The sequence below is a fragment of the Lolium perenne genome, chromosome 5, assembly GCF_019359855.2.
Source record: "Lolium perenne isolate Kyuss_39 chromosome 5, Kyuss_2.0, whole genome shotgun sequence".
Lineage (NCBI taxonomy): Eukaryota > Viridiplantae > Streptophyta > Magnoliopsida > Poales > Poaceae > Lolium > Lolium perenne.
The window spans coordinates 231,254,629-231,260,184 of record NC_067248.2 but is presented as its reverse complement, the minus strand read 5'-3'; positions in this window follow the sequence as shown (position 1 = coordinate 231,260,184).

Below are 5,556 nucleotides of genomic sequence, written 5' to 3'. Positions count from 1 at the left end.
TTCCCACCACGATCAATGGCCCACGAGGTGCCGGCATCTTCATCTTGAGGTAAGCCGTATGAGTGGTGGCCATGAAAGCAGCCAACGCCGGTCTCCCCAGCAATGCATGGTAGGGACTGTCCGGATCCACCACCTCAAACTCCAGATTTTCCACCCGGCAATTGTCACGTCCTCCAAATGCCACGTCCACCCGAACTTTTCCTATCGGGGCACGGGACAAGCCAGGGACGATCCCATGGAACGTTGTGCGCGTTGGCTGAAGCATGTTTCTGTTATGCCCAGCGTTTGCATGGTGTGCTTGTACATGATGTTGATGCTACCGCCATTGTCTATCAGCACCTTGCTGAACTTCACTCGAAGTTTGCGGCCCTTTCATGATCGGGTCCACAACAAGAGCGTATCCACCCGGATTCGGCATGATCTTTGGGTGATCCTTGGATGACCAGGTAATTTCTGATTGGACCACATCATGTACTTGGGAACTGCCGGCATCACAAGCATTGACCTCCATGGAGCGCCGGTGTACACTTTGCCGGTCTGTTGGCTCGGTGACAAAGACAACACAGCACGAATGCGGATCTTCGTAAACATTCCGGCCTAAAGGTGCCGGTGGAGGTGGCTGGTTATCATTTTGCTCCACCCGGTTAACTTGTGGTCTTCTGCCGGTTTGGCTGCACCGGTAAAGGCGTTTGCCCCGGTAAGTGGTGGTGGTGGCGGTAGCTGTTGTTGCTGCCGCGGCATGTCTTGCGGTGGCCGCGCATCTTTCACTGTTCCTTTTGCATCAAGTACTTGGTCCAGGTACAATCCTTCGTCAGATGCTTGGACGGATGTGCCCGATTCGGCGTCTGCCACCGGCAAGGTTGATCAATGGCAGCTTCCATGGTGTATTTCGCGTGTTCTTGCCAGTTCTTCTTACGGACCCAGGGTTTCTTTTCCACCCATTGTTTCTTAGGACCCGCCCATGGCTGCGATCCGGTTTTTGCCTCTGGCTGTCGCTGGCCTCAAAGTTTTCCTGCACAGCGACAACTTGCTGCGGACCGTACCTTCGATCCGGAAAATCTTCCCTTCTTTTGTTATTCCGGTTGTCCGGTGTTGTTCGTGGCGCGGCTGTTCCGGCTCCGGTTGCCTTGCCGGTTGCGTTGGGTCTCCCAACGCATAGCTATCCGCCACACGTATCATCTCTGCCAACGTTGTCGGCATGTTGCGCTGCAACTTTTGCCACAACGGTGAACCTCTTCTCGCATCCACTGCTAAACCAAGCAATGGCTTGTGCCTCGATCACCCCCTCACAGGAGTTCCTTGTGGTGTTCCACCGGGCTAGATAATCCCGGTCTGTTTCGTTCGGGCGCTGCGCACGAGAGCAAGTTGCTGCGGCCTGTTTGGCCTCTCGATAGGTGCTGCTGAAATTGCTCACAAAGGCCTCCTCAAAATCCAGCCAGCCATTTATGCTTCCTGCCGGCAAGTTGTTTAGCCGTATTCTTGCCGGTCCAACCAAAACGATGGTATGATCCTCACGGCCCAACGCCGGTTTCCTCCTCTGCTACGGTTCCTCCACCGCCTGCAACGTATACCGCGGTCACGTAATCCGCGAGCCAATCTTCCGGCTTCGTGGTGCCGTCATACGTCTTTGTGTCACGGGGCAACATAAAGTTGCGAACTGGTGGTTTTTCTTTCATGATCCTTGGGCCAAAACACTTTGGACCTGGAGGACCTTCCTCCTCGATCATTTCGACAAGTATACTCTATCCAGACGGTGCCTCGCATCCCGTTCCGGTAAGTATCTCTCTCCCGAGGCGTTCTCCCAATGGGTTCCGGTATGCTGCCGGTTTCGTGGAATCGGCTTCATCGTGACATTCCGGTACCGCGGCCCTTGCCTCGCCGATACCTTGGGGGATCTATTTCCTCCTCCTCGTACGCTGCCCTTGCAGCTCGATAGTTTTGCCCGGTCTCATATCTACCGGCATGATTGTTTCCGGCATAGCCTCTGGCATAGCCTCGCTCTGCCCCTTGGCTTTTTCTACCGGCATCGTGTTGCCCGGCTTGTTGCTTTCCGGCAAGAACCGGATCGTACACGGGCATCTGCTGCGCATTCACTTCTTTTTCTCTCCTTCTATCCGGATGGGGGGAAGCCTGCCCATGGGATTTGCTACCGGCATTCTTTGTTGAACGCGCGGATTTTGAGGCCGCTGCCTTGTTCAGCTTAGCCAGCTGCTCAGCATTTTGCTGCTCAATGGTGTCCGGCAGCTCTCTAACACGCTCTTGCTGCTTTACCAAAGCCTCTCCGGCCAGCGACTCGCACCGCTCTACAGCGGCCTTAGCAGCTTTTATAGTTTTATCCGGGCTGCTATACTTAGGCTTTTCCACGATGCTAACAGATGCGAGGCGCTCTTGCCGGTAAGAATCTCTTTGCGCAAATCTTGATCTAGGTTGCGAGCTTTTAGCCGGTTTTCCGGCATCCTAGCAGCATGTGCGCTAACAGAAGCAAAGCCATGGGCAGCGTTATACTCACGTACGGTTAGGTTCAGCTCGCGCTGCGCCCTGACGATGTCCTTGCCGCTCTCTAGCATCTTCGGCGCTGCGCCTCCAGCTCCGCTTTGAGCCGCTGCCGGATCGATGTTCTGCGCGATGGGGGTGGCGAGGACGTTCATCGCCGCCTGGAGCGGTGTCTCCGGTGGCGCGGATGATGCTCCCGCTGCGCTGCGCCGCGCTCAGCGGTGGCTTAGCCGCACGGGTCGAAACCGCGCGACCGGCACCTTCAGCCGCAACCTCCTTTCTGCACCAGCCACACCGGTCATCATTACCTCGACGCTGCCGGCGGCGCGGCCAGCACAGAGCCATCTTGGCGGGTCCGGTGCCACCAGCACCGGCGAGAGCGGCTCGGCGCACGGGGACGGTGCCGAAGTAGACGCGATGGCTGCCGAACTCGATGATGCGGCCGTTCTTGGGGAAGACGCCGCCGTTGGCGAAGCAGCCCGCGTTGTCGTTGATGAAGTCCATGGCGTAGATGCTCTGCACCAACGCGGACACCGTACGTTCGCCGGAGATCTCGAGAACGCCCGCCCGAATGTAAACTCCATCAAGCGCCACTTCAGGCCCCACGGTGGGCGCCAACTGTCGTCGTGGTGAACGAGCAGATGCCATAGGATGGCTTAGATTGGGGCCGAATGGACGCAAGAGGATTCGGGGGAGGGTTTGCGATCAGGTGGGAAGAGATTCCGGATGGTTTCCTCAAGAACTTGGCCAAGGCCAGAAGTTGAAGAAGAAAGACACAAGGAAGAACTCCCTCTAGATCACCATGTTCATAGATTCACACAAGTTCTGAGGCTCGCCTTCCTACATACACGCGTACATACTTGCCCGTGAAGATGGGCTGCCCCCTCTCCTTATATAGGGGAGAGGGTGGCTTACACCGCAAGAAACCCTAATGGCATCTTTGACTGACAAACTACTTTACAGAGTTACCGTACAAAGCTACTTTAAGCGGCTCTTGTACAAAGCTACTTTAATCATAGATGACACCGGGGCCTTCTTTTATCATAGAAGCCGACGTCCCCGGCTTCTTTCTCCGTCACCTCTCTCTTTGGCGCCAGCTCGAATAAAGTTACTTGGCGTAGCTCATCCTTGTCTTCTTGCTCAAGAGAATCTTTGACCAGTCCTGCCGACAGGCTCTCCTTTCCGGTATCTTTTATACGGGTCCCAGATACCCCTTTGGGGATACCGGCTTAGCCTTGCTCTCCCGGATTCCTTCTAGGCTTCCGGCAAGAACATTAAACCGGTATCTCGATGGCTCAAACCATCCGGTTTGGCATGCCTTTGGCATACCGGGGGTTATCCCCCCAACAACAACAAAATGAGTTTTTCAGTCGTTTGATACGTGAGAATAATGGAGGTATCAGAAATGGAGGGCCAAAAGGAGTGAGTCTTACGGAATTCCTACAAACCAATCCACTGACTTTTGCTACCGCACCAGAACCTATGGATGCGGATGATTGGTTGAGGGACACTGAGAGGAAATTAAATACAGTTCGGTGTAATGATGAAGAGAAGGTTAGATATGCCACCTATCTACTATCAGGACTAGCAGCATTATGGTGGGATAACATGATTCTAATTCAACCTTCGGGACATGTTTTCACGTGGGACGAGTTTAAGAAGAAGTTCCGAGAAGCCCAGGTTCCTGAAAGTATCATGGAACTAAAGAGAAGAGAGTTCGAGACCTTGAAGCAGAATGACTTGTCGGTATGGAAATATCTAGTAGAGTTTGATCGTTTATCACGTTATGCAGCAGAAGATGTGAACACAGAGGAGAAAAGGATAAAAAGGTTCTTAAAAGGGATGAATCCATTCCTGAAAATGCAGTTGAATCTAACCAAATGCACAAGGTTCCACGAGCTAGTGGATACTGCAATTACTTTGGAGAATGATTATGAAGAAGTGCAGAATGAAAGAAAACGGAAGGCAAGGTTGGAACCACAACCAATTCAGATACAACAAACTCATTCAGAGATGAATTTCCAAACTAGAGATGAGACAATCACACCGTTTTATAGTCAAGTTCGATGCCATAACTGTGCAAGAAAAGGTCACTATGCCAAGGATTGCACGCAACAGGATATTACCTGTTTTGGATGTGGACAACTAGGTCATATGAAATCAGAATGCCCAGATCCATATCTGGTACGAAGATCAAATGAAGCAATGAACCAATTTTCAAATCACCGGGGGAGCTCATCATCTAAGAAGTTCGAACAAGGAAGTGGATGGAGCACAAGGACGGATGCATAGGACTTTGACCATACTTGTTCTGAACCAATCAGTATGTGGAACACAACTTCTTCATGTAGCACAATATTAGTTGCAGAATAATATCTTTAAATTACTCAAGCTTTCATGGGCAACACACTTGTCCTGTGTAAAGTTGGAATAACCATAGTTGCATAACCAACTAACATAGCGTACTGGTATTCACAGCCATGTGGGTACACAATCAATCCAAATAGGATACCCTAGAAAAGTACGATAGAAAGCCCAGGAAAAGACATATAGCCTAACCAAGGAGCTAGTTGGTTGGGGAAGATAAGTTTAGCAACCATTAGGACATCCCTAAGGGGGAGAGCGAGGGATCAGTTGGATCCAATATGAATCAATACTTTGAGCAAGATAGTTGATGAACGTCTGAACTGAGAGAAAGCTCGATCTTATTTTCATAAGATTGTCGAACACTACTTTCAGAAGGATGTCAGACCAGAAGCCGAGGTTTTTACCTCGAGGAAGTAAAAATTGGATTATCACTTGAGCAAGTGAGTAATATTTACTCAGAAGTATGAAAGCTCAAGTAAGACAAAATTAATGAAGTTGGACGAAGAAAATATCAGAGACATAACCTTATGGATTTCAGGAAGAATCTGGACAAGGGATATATTCAATTATATCTAGTAAGATCACCACGGAGTTCGAGAGAAGTCGTAGTCTGCATAAGTCAGATCCACACTCCGGAAACGTAAGAGAGTTCAAACTTCGAGGACGAAGTTTAGTTTAAGGGGGAGAGACTGTAAT